A 14,683-nucleotide genomic window follows, 5' to 3' on the forward strand; every position below is an offset into this window, starting at 1 on the left:
TCTCCCCCTCTTCCCCTCCTCCCCTATTCCCCTTGCCTCCCCTTGCCTCCTTGTCTCCTAATTCCTGCTGCTGGATTCTGATCTACTGGGATCTAATATTTACCATGAGGCCTTTAGTTAGGAGCTGTAGGGTAGGAGACGATCATGTCAATTCTAGCTGCTCCTGTCACTGAAACCAGGTAGCTGAGATTATACCCAGCTTGCTCCACTGCAGCTACCACTCCACTCTCCTTGTCATCAGTAGCAGCATTTTGTAAACTTCAAATGTTCACAGTGAAATATATTTTAGAAAGTAGGCAATGAGAATCTACTTACTATGGAAAAGTATTCGGTATTTTAGAGGAAAGGGCTGTATCGTGCTGGGTCTTCTGTACCCGTGCCCCCCGACCCCCACCTTATCTCTCTCCCTACCCCTCCATCCACTCTCCCCTATGACATTTTTCTCTTGATGGCTTTTACTCTGTTCCCCTTTCACACCTTCCTTCCTTCTCCTGCATGACTGACCATTATAATGACAGCATCTCTTTCCTTAAGCACTAGTGACTGGTTTCTCCCATGAGCTGTCTGGTAGGATATGCCTTTCTTTAGAGAAGACCTCACACAGTGAGGTCAAAGAGTAAGAACAAGGCAGAGTGGTGTGCCTGGGCCTTACCATTCAATCTATCATTCCATCCCCCCGTGAGCCGTTGGCATGTGTCTCAGAACCTTTTTGCACTTGGACATGTGCCATAGTGGCTTCATGGCAAATACTGGGACATCCTTCCCTGCTTGGCACTGCTCTCCCAAAGCCATTCCATACACCCCCTTGCCACCGCCCCCCCCCCATACTCTGCTTCTCAGCATCCCACTAGGAGTCTGCTGCTCATAGGCCTACCTCTTGGTTTCATGATCACCAAGCCACACACTGGGAGGCTCTTGTCCTTCATTCACATCAGGTTTCAATTCCTGGACAGAAGAGTCAGGTCTTCATTGTTCATCTTACTGTAAAAGTCAAAGGCATTCACTTCTGATACAATGTATCCTGAGGTCCACTCCCCCACCCCCCAGATATAGCTCATGTCTTATAAGATAAATGGACCACAGTTGATACTCCTATTTTAAAATTGTTTAAAAATTTATTGTAGGTAGTTAAAGTTTATCTAGGAAGATGAAATATATTTTGATTGTGAATGCATAAAATAATGGAAATGCTAGTTCTGGCTTGTGAGCTTTAAATGTTGCTTTTGTGGCTCCAAACCTCACAGCTAGCCATGAGGGAACCCTTAGCCATGTCTGCAGTGAAGTCAGTCTCTTTAATAGGTGCCTCTTTCTTTAAACCTTCTCATTCCAGACTTGAACCATCTTTGAGATTTCTTCTGTGTATTTTACATTTCCATGTAGCCATGAAAATCTAGCTTTTATTTAAAAAAAACATTTAAGTTCTTTGAATTTAAACTCTCCTTTTACAGCATTCTTCTAGACAGGAGTTCTCAATCTCACTTGAGGATGACTGAAGTATTTTTCTAGAAAGACTCACAGAACCTAGAAAAGCAGTTAGGCACATAGCTGCAGCTAATTTTAGTCAAAGGGAAAGACCAGCAGGAGAAACAGGGGAAAATGTGTAGTAGTATGGGACCTGGGAAAGATGGGCTTACCTTCTGCCTACCCCACAGTGGGGTCAAATGGACAGTGTTTAGTTCTAGTACAAAATTGTCACTCAAGGAAGCAAACCCTCTTTTTTATTGGGAACAGATAAGGTGGGTGTGGCTGATAGCCCTTGTGGTTGACCCTAGTTTACCTCTCAGGCTGAAGTCAGACACACAAGTGTGGCACAAAGCACACACCACAGACCCCATTGTCAGCACAGGCCACCATGGATTACAGCATCATGAAATCCAAAGGGACCATTATCAGGTAGAACATTAAAGGATACCTGTCAAGAGCTGATTTGGGCTAGACTTACCTTTGCAATTTGCAGAGTTAACAATTTCTTCATATCTTCTAATAATTAAAGGTCTGGCTTGGCCTCTGGCCTGCCTCATACCTCCCTGTCCTGTCCTCAGCAGAACTGCCATGATTAAGCTCCTGGTACTCCACTGACCACTAGTGCCTCTTCTTTCCTTTGGATCTAGTCTCCTCTCTTTCTGCAGTTGAATCCCCTATAATCTTTTTGTCATCTTTTTTTGGCCATCTAGCAGAGGCTAGTGTGACTCCTTTCTGTCTTTAACCCATTGGCCATGTGTGGTAGTAGCTTTGATGTGATGGTGGACACACTCACCTGCGTGATACTTCTCTGCTGCCTCTACATTTTGGTGGTCAGCCCTCCTTAGGCTCTTATAGGAGATTCTATGTATGTATGTATGTATGTATGTATGTATGTATGTATGTATGTATTTGCCTTTTCTTATTTCCCATGATACGTGATAAAAGGCCATCTTTCTGCCTGTGGTTCCTAGTTCATTGTGATCCCAATTTCCCCCTTAGCAGAACTGCTTTCTTTTAATCACATCTACCTCCTGTGTATTCTTATGGAGTCCTTTCTGGGGAGGCCCTGTGCAGGAGTTCCATCAATACACCAAGCACAAATGATAGTACTGGAACTCATGCTTCAACTAAGTGTGTGTTGACCAATATGGTTCTTCCCTTACTGCTGATGATCCTTGGGCACTGTTGATGGGTTTGCTATTTGCTCCATTTGTAATTTATCAGTTGGACATACTTCATCACCTCTTTTCTTACTCTACTCTCTTCCCATATCTATCGGAGCACATGTTATCTGGCATTTCCCCCTGGGCAGCTAGCGTTCTTAACTATTTTATCTGCCAATAACATATCTCCCTGCCCCACTCATAGTTTCATGGTATTTATTGAATTACGTAACAGAAGCATCACACAGTGTCTTGTGTGGCTTCCTGAGAGCACAGCTCCTTCCTGCTTTGTGTTCTACCTCCTTCCTGTACACTGTCATCAGGATGTGCTGTATATCGTTGGTGTTTGGCATCTATATACTGAGGACATGACATTGCCACTGGCCATTTATAGTTTTCTCAAACCTTTATCAGGTAAAGTGTCTTTTAGACACTATAACACTTGGTAGAAAGTCTGTCTACTTTCATTTAATTTCCAGTGTGACCACAGGAATTAATAAGTCCACACTACCTCCTGCCGAGTAGAGTGGTCAGAGAGGATTAAAGCATATGCATGTTCAAATCCAGGCACGGATGTGCACTTAGTAAGCTGTAACTGATGCTCACATTTTACACCATCATTTCCACATGGAGACATTTTAAGAACCCATGGAGGTAGTTATGGGATGAAACTTCTGGGAAAAAAATATTTGTGTATCAACAAGAGTTCTAGTGATGATTCTGCACTTATACTTCTAGAGACAGATCTTTTCCCCATAGCAGTTCTGTAAACTTCAAAGGTTGATGGTATCAAGGTCGATACTGAGTAGAAAGAGAAAAGAGTGACGCCAGTGAGCTGTAAGACAAATGGGGAAACTGAGGTTACTAAATCAGGTGGGTGTGCTTCTGGGTTAATACAACCTCATTCCTTTGACTTCCTTCGGTTTTCTAGAATATCTCTAAATGATCTGTTACTTATATATCTGCTGGTTTATGTCTTCACTGTAACCAAATCCTGTGAGCAAGCTAGGTGTCTCCATCTCCAGGAATGTTCCTGTAACTTGGCTCCTGCTAAGAGCATGGCATGCTACCGTAGGTGCTGCACCTGAGCCCGTGCACCCGAGCCTCTGTTGTGTGCCTTTGAACTGTCCCTCAAGTGGTTCAAGGCCTGGTTGGATAATTGTGGAGCCTCAGAAGAAGGTTGATGTTGCTAGCTTAGCTATCTGGTGTATGGCTAGTGGCTCTCCGCTTCACTGTTGGGATGGGCACTGCTGCTGGCAGGGTCTTTGTATTCATCCATCAGGTTCTGAAGGAAGCTGTGCTTTCCTCCACCACGGGAAGTCTGTCCATCACAGTTGAGTATTCAAAAGGGAAAGAGGCAGGTTTTACAGTGAAAAGCTGTTCTGGGGCTGACTGACTGCCCTGGCTGTGGCTGTCCTTGTTTGAACTTAGCAGAGATGCTCTCCAGCAATATCTTTGTTTCTACCACCAGTCTTCAATTCTATTTATTTTATTTATTTATTTATTTATTTATTTTGGTTTTTCGAGACAGGGTTTCTCTGTATATCCCTTGCTGTCCTGGAACTCACTCTGTAGACCAGGCTGGCCTCGAACTCAGAAATCTGCCTGCCTCTGTCTCCCAAGTGCTTGTATTAAAGGCGTGTGCCACCACCGCCTGGTACAGTCTTCAATTCTTAAAGTACTCTTTTTGGCCTCATCTTATTTGTCAATTATGAAAGTGCTTTGTTCTGTGGACATATTTCATGTGTCCAGTGAAGTTCTACATCTCTGACCTCTGGACAGGAGGCCCATTGCCCTGTTTTAATTTAAATCGTATGCATTGCCACTAGTAGGCAATCAGAAAGCCATAGTGGATACAAATGGAGCTGTCCAATTCTATTACTCATACCTGGACTATGACATGAGAGAACTGAGGTAGTGCTTCTTATCCAGCATATTGTTGGCTTCAAGAGAATCAACTCATATATTCACCTGTGCTGTTCAGCATCTTGTTGCTGCACCCAAAGGAGATATTATTGGTGATGCTAGAAAAAAAGAAATGAAAAGGAAGGAAGAATTTGAGTGTTTTACATTATTTTCCTGGCCTGAGCATTTATTCATCTTTACCTTTGGGAAAGCTCCTTGACCCTTATTTCATCCTCAAAGAGTTGCATCTGTACCTTATCCCTTCCAAAGGATGATGTCACAGGCCAAGAGGACCCTACTGAGACCCTGAGTTGGCAATGTTGCAGAGCAGAGCTGCACCTGGCCTGATTGGAAGTCTTTGTGACCAGCACTCCCACATGCTGCTCCCAGTCACTTCTTTGCTCCTTGCAAATCCTCCATCTTCTCCATCAGGCTTTCCTTGAAGCTAGAAGCTTTATAGAATCACTGTCCCTGTGCCCCTGAAATCCAGGACACCCCTAAAGGCATTTCAGCAGATTGCACTTTTGGTGTCTACAGATTCCAGCAGTTGTATTAAACTTTGGGTTATTTTATGGAGGTTGGCTTGAAGCTCGTTGGCTTTTGATCATCACTGACATGTGCCACATGGGGCTCGTTGAGTGGAAGAATTGCCGGAATGTTCTGGAAGGTCTTCTCATTTTCCCATCACCATCCATAGCCGCAGCTGCTCTCTATTGTGTGGGTGAGGAGTGAGGACATCTGTGTGCTTCACATGTACAACAGCCAGACACCATTGAGAGAAGAGGAGAAAGAGAGAGAGAGGCACAGTAAATAAGGAGAAAGGAAAGAAAGCTGTTGCTCAGCACTGGTGGGCACGACAGGTGTCCTTCACATTATTGCACAGATAACAAGTAGGGAGTCACCTACTTCCAGCTCTGATGTACACGTCTAGAATTCAGCCTGGCTTTCCTGCTCTGATAGAATAACTTTATGAGGAGATACAGCGAGTTTTCTGGCTTTGGGTAAAGTAGATTTATTTTGTGCTGCTGGATAACTTTTCCTATGAAATCTTATAATTGTGCAGGAAAACCCAGAGACCTGAGACAGTGGGAACTCAAATTCAGGAGTAGTTTACGCTGTACGTACTCTGAAGACCTTTGTGCAACCCTTTATTCTGGGTGCTTTTGCGTAAGCTTGGCAGTGGAGGAACCATTGAAATGGGCGCCATTTTATTTTCAAACTTTTAAAGGAAATACCAGTGAATTTGAAATAATGGCCCCTGTGGATGTTTCATGAGATTTTTTTTTTCACATGTTGAACAGCACTAAAATTTTTATTTTCTCAGCCTGGAGAAACAGCTCAGCAGTTAAGGGAGTGCACTGCTCTTGCAGACAACCTGCATTTGGTTCACAGCTCACATAGCAGGAAGCTCACAGGTGCCTACAACTCTAGCTCCAGGGAATCTGCAGCCTCCAGCCTCTGTCAGCACCCACTCTCTTTCACACATACCTTCCCCCCTCCCCTAAGCAAATAATTCAATCTAAATTAAGTCTCAGAAGAAAACCATCAGCATTAGTTTTTAAGTTTATCCTTTTTAAAGAAATAAGCCCAGCAGTGTCTATAATGCTAGGTTTCTCATAATCATGATCTCCAAGCTCCCCTGTGCTGCTCTCTCCAGCCTTGCTAAGGATGCTTGTACTGGTTGTACAGGGCATTGATGGACCTTCCTAGCATTTATAAGCAAAGGCTGCAGTGTATTTCAATATATACTAACTGGATCTCTATCTCTCTTTGTTGAAGGGCTGGTGTGTGACAACTGGGCTTGGGTACCCATGTGGCTGTGCAGTTCAGTGTGATTCATGACCGAGGCTACACGTCTTTGCCCTCTCTCTCCTCGGTAAGTGAGACGTCTGAGTGGGAAGTGCTGAGACCCAGAAAGAGTACTACACATTTAGACTAGATGTCTCTTCTGTTAAAAATGGCAGTAAATGACAGCTTTCAGAAAAAAGAACTTTTTAAAAAAAGGTAATGCTATTTGGGTCTGAGTGCACTGTGAAATCACTGGGGAACCTCCAGGACAGGAAAAGAACTGGTGAGTCATGGTGGCTCCCAGTCACATTGTGACTGCCTAACAGGTTTCATTTTTGTGCCTGTGCTGTGTCCTTCCTTAGTTTGTGGTGTGTCTATCTGCCATTGTACTTTCCTATTGGGGGACTTCCTAAGGTGTCCTGTACCTTCTGAGAGAAGCCTCAAATGCCCATGATGTCCTCTGGGATATGCTTCATCTGGGAGCGTATAGACCAGCATCTCTGCTTTCAGAGCTCAGCCTCCAATCAGCAGTCCTGATTGTTGAGACATCTAAAGTCCAACAACCTACCTTTGTGGGAACCCATCTTAGGTGTCTCAGACTTGGGAGGTACCCTCTCATGTGAAATCTGTGGCCACCTTTAGGACTAGAAGAGGGAGGGAAGGGAATGGAGGTGCTGTGGGAGAGGGAGAGGGAGAGGGACAGGGACAGGGACAGGGAAAAGAAGAGGGAGAGGAACAGGGAGAGGGAGAGAGGTAGGGAGAAGGAGAGGAAGAGGGAGAGGGAGAAGAAGAGAGAGGAGGGGAGAGAGAGAGAGAGAGAGAGAGAGAGAGAGAGAGAGAGAGAGAGAGAGAGAGAGGAAGAGTGAGACGAAGGGGGGAGAGATGAAAAGGGACAGGCACAGAGAGGGACAAGGATCTATCTTTCATAAACTAGTCACTGGGAACATCCCATTTTATTAAATTACTTCTCAACACAACTAAGTCTGATTGTAGGCAACTTTATTGTATTTTCCAATTTAAAAAAATTGCCAGTGACAGCTATATATACATTCTGTGTATTTTTTACTGTCGCAGTTGTTTGACAGTGTTGCCAGTTCCCTGTTGTTTTTACATCCTGATCTCTACTAAATGGATTTCAAGAATTCAGTTTTTTGGTATGCAGACGAGCTTGGCTGACACTGACTCCCCTATCCGATTCCTACACTTCACAGGACAAGTCTAGGTGCTACATTTTGTGTATGTTTGTAGCCCACATAAATTCAGGTACACAAGGTACCTAAGTACAACTAACTCCAGCAACAGAGCATTTCAGTCCCTCCTCCATGGAGAACCACAGAGCAAGAGAGCTGGAAAGAGCCCCAGGGATATTATAGAGTTCTGTAGATGTGATTTGGTTGTGCCTTGGCCCGTACATTATAGGGGGATATTGTTAGCTCATGTAGGTTGCAGGGGTTACCAGGGCCTGTGATGAGGAAAGACTGCTTCTTGCCCTCAGTCTTTGAAGCAGATGCTTTCACGGTCCTTTAAGATGAGTAAACTGAGTCTCAGAAAGAGTCAGTAATTTACCTACCCAGGCGGGAGCAGAGACAGGATTGGACTCATGGCCCTCAACCCTAAGCCCAGATGCCAACTTAGAGCACTGGGCATGCCATTCTGGAATGATGCACTATTATTATTATTTTTTCCATTCTGAAAATTCCAGGGCTCTTAAAGAAAAGTATACAACAAGTATTAAAGAATTGCTTTTTCAAGCAATTGATTTATCAATCAAAAATTGACAACGTTCCCTTTTGAAGAGGAAGAAATTGCTTTTTCAAGCAATTGATTTGTCAATCAGAAATTGACAAAGTTCTCTTTTGAAGAGGTAGGGGATAAACACATTAGTGTCTAGAGGCCTTAGATTCTCTGCTGTGTCACCTCATCTGTACCACTGCAATGTGACAGTGGCCACATTGTAAATGAATATATATGTAAATGAATGAGTATGACCATGTTCCAGTAAATCTTTATTTACAAAGGTAGGAGGGAGGCTGAAAGTGGTCCTCAAGGCTCTCTTTTGCTGAGCTTTTATCTATGTGGTCTCTGGAGTGCTTAAAGATCTCATCACAGAGAGGATGAGAATAGATCAGGAGCCATTACATCTCCTGACAAAATTTAGCATGGGTGCATAGAATCCTATCACAAATTTTAATGAAGTCTTAAAACTGTGCCTGCAAAAACCTGGGAATAAAGCCGTTGGGGGCTCCATCCCTTGAAAAAGTCTACATGCCCCAAATGTGCTAGGCTAAATTTTGGTATCGGAACTATAGCTATTTAAAGTAAAACTCAAGGAACACTTTCCCCTTGGCATGACTTGTTCCACACCTGGCATGCGTGGCTCAGTTACAAAGCAAGCTCAGTGGTGTTTCCTAATTCCCAGTGTTTGTGCCTTTTCAGTCCCGGACTCTTCATGCTGCTTCACGTACGCGTAGGAGCAGTGTGCAGTTATTTTTGGCTGTCAAATAACTAGGTTGAACAAAATGTTGAGCTATTAACTGTACTTATTTTACTAAGAGCAAAAGTAGGTGTCTACAGGACTCATTTTAGAAAAAGATAACTTGGCAACACTATACGCATGCATCCAAATAGGTGGTTTCGTTTGTTTTTATTTTTGTTTTTTTGTTTGGCCTTTTTTAAATATATTTTTTGAACTATTTACACAGACATACAAGTAAGGAGATACAGACTGAGTAGGTTCTACTGATGTATTTGGAATACACACATATTTGTGTATAGTGACAATAGGTGAGAAACGAGGCCATGAATTTGAAAGAAAGCAAGGGAAAGTACATAGGGTGACTTTCTGGGAGCAGAGGGATACAATTATATTAGAATCTCGAAAAGTAAAGGAATAATTTTAAAGCACTATTTTTTCTTTTAAAAGGACGCCTTAATGTGTTTTTGACTGTGCTATATTACTGGAAGCCCATTCACTCGGCTTCCTTGAGGAATTAAGTCAAGTTCACTGACTCTTGGACCCTGATAGAAGATAGCTTTGTGTCCTTGCCTTTGCCAAGGAGCTCCCCTTCCCAGATTCTTACTCTACCCGAGTGGAAATGTACTCTTTGCTTTAGTAACACCAGGATAACATTGAAATGCTGCCTGTAGAAGTAAAAGTTCTGTCTATGACATCTTATTAGCTGAGAAAAATAAATTGCAATTTGCTGTTGTATTTCATCTTAAATGTGTTTATATCCATGTAATCTCTGTATACAGGTTATGTATCTAGTAAAGTCTACTAGATTATGCATTGTGCTTTGAATATGATATCTTTACAGCTGAGGAACTTGTATTCTTAAGAATAATTTTATAGTATGTATATATTTATCTTGTGTGTGAGTGTGAGATTGTGTGTGTGTGTGTGTGTGTGTGTGTGTGTGTGTATGGGGTGTGTGTGTATGTGTGTGTGTGTGACATAGTGCCTGCATGATGTTCAGAGGACAACTCACAGGAGTCACTTTTCTCTCTCTACCACGTGGGTCCTGGGAATTGAGAACAGACTGTGAGGCATGGAAGAAAGTGACTTTATCCTCTGAGCCATCTTGTGAACACCAAAGAGATTTGTATCTTACAGATAATTTCAATGAAAATGAATAAATTATTTGCATGTAGCGAATGGTGATTGTGGAATACATGCTTAAAAAGGATGCAAATTTCAGTAATGCCTGCATGAAGTGAACTACTGCTAGTATTTAATGAGATTTCTGTTAGTATGTCCTCTCTGAGCGATTTGTGGAATTATAGCAGCCTAGGCAGACGGGTTTGATTGAGACTCTTCACTTGTTATACTATGCAGCTTCAAAGTATGACAAATTGTTAAGAAACCTAATTTTAATGTCTAAATAATATTGTACCACGTAAAGACTCTATCTTTGGTTGGACATGTTTGTATTGAAGTGACCACGGACAGAGATGTTGGCCCAGACTTCTCATCCCTGGCTTGTCTTGTTCCAGCTTTATATGCAACATTGTCTTTGTATTTGTGAAGCAGAGACATTTGGTGCATAAGCAGTGTTGCCTGAGCCCTAACCATCAGCATAGAGCCTTCACCTAACTGAGGGTGGATTCATTAGGAAGAATAACTGTAGCTGATTTAGTATTTCAAAATAAGGGTCTTAGACTGTCAGTTGGCTTTTAAAAGTGTGAACAGATAATTACCCTTCATGAACAATGTGCTAGAGAGTTTGTTTTGATAAAAATATCACTCCCGCTGTGTAGCATCACTTAATAATTGTTTCGGTATGATGACACTCATTCCCTTTTTTATATTTTTTTATTGTTTCTTGTTTTGTTGATGTTATTCAAGTGGTAATTAGCTGCTGCTCTAGAATGGAGGCTGGAAATAAGCACGCGTGAAGATGTGCTCATGGATGTGTTAGTCAGACCCAACGTTTTGTGAGAAATCTTTATAACTAACATCTTAAGGATATTAACTCATTGTTATTGCTTCATTCTTTTTGATTGTTTAACTTTTAAAAATCATATGGCTTTTTAAAATGATGGCTTTTCCTATTTCTTTTTGCTCATTAGCTTTATCGTTTTAAATATGTTTATTTTAATGGTATCAAATTTTTTCTTTATAGTTTCTTTAGTCACTGCTTAGAAAATTTGAGATTTAGTTTTACTTTTTTCTGATGTAATTAAAGATTTTCCTGTTTTGATTCAGGAGGCAGTTATTTAAAGTAGATGACACTCTTCTTATCTCGTTCATCTTATTTTTAAAAGAAGATTTTATTGTATTATTTTAAATGATGCATATCTGTGTGGGTTTATGTGGGAGTATGTGTGTATGCATGAATGTAGGTGCCAGCAGGGGCCAGAGATGTTGGATCCCCTGGAGATGGAGTTATAGGTAGTTGTGAGCTGCCCAGCATGGGTGCTGGTAACCGACTTTGAACCCTCCATATGAGCTCTTAACTGCTCATCCATCTCTTTAGATCTTCTCTTCTTTATTAATAAAACTCAATTTCAATTTTGGTATCAGAGAATATCCGGGCACCCAAATGCAGGTAGGGAAGGCTGGAGTTTTACTTTCCTTTATCTTATGGTGGAGTCTCATATTACCAGTCAGGCTGCTGAAATTCCTTTAATATTTTGTAAGTCCTCTTTGTTTAGAAAATGAGTAACTTCTGCATGTTGGGGTATTCCGCAGTCCTTACCTATCATTGAGAAATTGTAAATGTAAGCATAAAGTAAGTATTTATAAACATACTTGATGTTGGCCATCAGTTTTGGGTTTTGTTAGCAAGCTTTAATGGTATATGACATGTTTTATATGTGGCATTTTACACACACACACACACACACATTCGCACACATGCACACACAATATATATATATATATATATATATATATATATATATATTTCAATCAAGATTAAGAAGTCATTGTAGCAGTTTTGCTTCTTGTCTCTGTCCTGTGTATAACTTTTGCCCAATGTTTATGTGGCATGTATAAAACTCTAAAACTAAGTTGCAAAACTCAGATATGATGCTAATGTCCACACTCTGTTCCCGTTACTCATCTACGTGGTCAGTCGATGGTGGACTTGAGGTGATGGTTTGGACACATATCCTTGTGCTCCCAGGAGGCTGAATCTCTAAAGGGGAGCACAGCTCAGCATTCTTATCTCCTTTGCTGTTTCTTGAATATAAAAGCACACAGGATACAGGTTTACTAGCTGTGAAATAGGTGATGACTTGCTTATACTAGAGGGAGCACTGGATAAGGAAAGCAAATCCTAAAATAATTTGCAGAACTGCAGGGGGTCTTTCTTCTCATGCCCTTGCCCAAGTCAGGGTTTTATTTCCTCATATTTATATGTGCATTGTTGGGGAGGGTACGTTGCTTGCTTACACATGCTGAATGATCATATTTTAGGGCTAGAGATTTAGCCTGCCATTCCGAATAATGTCACTTCTTATTCTGCTTGTCCTTTTGTCTGTCCATCTGGTGGAAAAATCTCTGTGATGTGATCCAGAGAGGCCTGTGCCGACCTGTTGGTTAATCACATGCATTTTACTCTGTGCTATAAAAGTTCACTAGTAGGAAACTTGTCTGCTCTCATTATCCACGTTAGAATGCACCAGGATTGCCATCCCTACCCATCAGCCTGGCCTCCTACTCTGCTCTCTTCTGTTTGGAGTTGTAGCCTTCTTCCCCTTTTGTTTATGTGAGCGCCCACTGAGCATGCCCTCAGCCTGGAGCTCCCAGCATTATGTCTGCACTAAACATTTGTGAGTCTTCATAGATGTGTGGTGAAGCCCACTCTCCATTTTCTGTCCATGATGCTCACGACAAGCAGGGTAGGGTGTGTATGGGCTGTTTATTCTCAGAGACACATTAGTGTGGCAGATGTATATGGGGTTAATTGCTGGGATTTGAAGGTTTTCATGTGCCTGAGAGGACACTGCCTTCTCAATTGAACTATATGTAGGATCCTTTGACAGAATATCCCCAAAGGGAAAAGTGCCTGTGTTTGGGTGTTTGGGTTTCAGGGCCCTTGGGATTTTCCTGCACTGTCTCCACATCAGAGACTTGCAGAAGCCTCTTTGTTGCAGGGGTGCAGTCTTAAACAGCTCACGCTTATCCAGCACTTTCATGTGGCTTTTGTGTGTTTGTGTCTCTGTCAGTCAGACCACAAAGGGCTGTCATTTCACCTCATTTGCTTTTGCTTAAAGCCTGGACAAAGATCATGCCGAGGAAGCCAAAGTGGAAAAAGCAACAGTCGGAAAGATGGTCAGGCGATTCTGGGAAGTAAACACTGCTGTGATTTCATAAAACAGTGTCCAGGAATATTCGGCTCTTATATTTCATTGCTAAGAAATAAGGGGGGCACAAATCTAAAGCATTTGCAGTCTGAAAAGAAAATAGTAGACTTTTTTTTTTTTTTAGTACACATAATTTGGGTGATGACCCTGTTTTTTAACCCAGAGGCCGCATGTAAGTACCATTGTTTCCCCTTTCTATGCTGGAGGTTTCTCTACTACAGGCAGAGTGAAAAGGCAGGCAGGCACCCACTGACTTGTGTAATCCCAGCAGCCCACTTGATAGCTACTCTGGTATATTCTGGTCAAGGCCATGACCCAAGTGTGACTGGGCTGTTTATTCCTTTGCCTCACCGCCTTGTTTTCAGGTCACCCGCCTTTCTTTGGAGGTCATCAGCTTTTATTACCCATCCGCCATTATCTTTCTAATAAGACTAAACATCTACAACCTTAAGCACTGATCTGCGAACCCTAATTTCTGGTGTATTGAAGACCCATTTATTCTGTTTTCTTCAGGAAAAGGTCCTTCAAAGCATTTGCTACATGTTTTTCCAGGCCTTGCCTTCTTTCCCACTCTCTGGGAGCCCACCCTTTACCCTACTGCAAGCCCCTCCTTGTTGAGAGGCCCAAACTGGCATGCTGCTAAACGTGTCTCAGTGAAGTTCAGTTGGCTTCATACTGAGTAGTCAGCGATATTTGTGTCCCTGATCTCTCCTCTCTCCTTGACAGATTTCCCATCTGTTTAAAAGCCTCATTCATTGTTTGCCAGTTTTATACATGAATGCATGGATATTAGTCACTTCTATCTTCATTCTTATTTCTCATCTTTCTCCCTCTCTGACTAGAAACCTCATCAGCAAGTCTCCCTCCTTTTATGCCTTATTTTTCTCTGTGACCTACTGAGGTTATTAGAGTTTCTTGTCATTTGTGAGAGATCAAATACTGGAGCCAGAGAAACTTACCAGTGGCAGTGCCACTCAACCCCTCCCCAGCTCACTGCCCTGTCCTTAAACCCCTCATCTCTGCTCACTGTGTCTCAGCCTCGTCTCTCTGCCATCCAGTCATGTGAGTCCTGTGTGCTTCAGTGAATACCTCCATGGTTCTCACTGCTTGGAGTCTCTTTGAGTCTGCTGATTTAATACCATTTAAACACAAGTGACTACCCCTGCTAGGACCTGCAATCCCACACTCTAGAACTGTCCGTTTAATTGCCTATCTGGTCTCACAGATTGGGTATCAAATAATGGTTTTGAGTAGCATGATAAACCTGAGTTCCTTTCCTACTTCCCTCGTTCTGTCTTCTCCATGATACTAAAGGCAAGTCCTTTCTCCTAGGTGCAAAGGTTCTGGGATTGAAATGATGCTCAGTTCTGCTCTTTGTCTGCTGTGCACAAGCCATCACTCAATCTCATCATTGATCCCCAGACCTAAAATCTACTACTTTCTAGTACTTTCACTGCTAGTCTCTTCTTTGCTTCTCTGATGATCTTTTTCTTAGTGATGTGAGTATATTCCTCAAGATCTCCCCACTTCTGCTGTGTTTCCAGCCTCTGGTC

At 42.2% G+C, this 14,683-nt stretch overlaps 1 protein-coding gene across 1 annotated transcript in view; it reads left to right on the plus strand.

Annotated features, from left to right (window-relative positions):
• Nucleotides 1–14,683, plus strand: part of Sema5a (semaphorin 5A) — a 437,549-nt gene that overhangs the window by 94,327 nt on the left and 328,539 nt on the right. The window contains exon 2 of the mRNA XM_021182965.2: nt 6,312–6,408. The gene's annotated coding sequence lies outside the window, so the exon portion shown is untranslated. The remainder of the gene's footprint in view (nt 1–6,311; nt 6,409–14,683) is intronic.

This window comes from Mus caroli, chromosome 15, assembly GCF_900094665.2.
Source record: "Mus caroli chromosome 15, CAROLI_EIJ_v1.1, whole genome shotgun sequence".
NCBI lineage: Eukaryota > Metazoa > Chordata > Mammalia > Rodentia > Muridae > Mus > Mus caroli.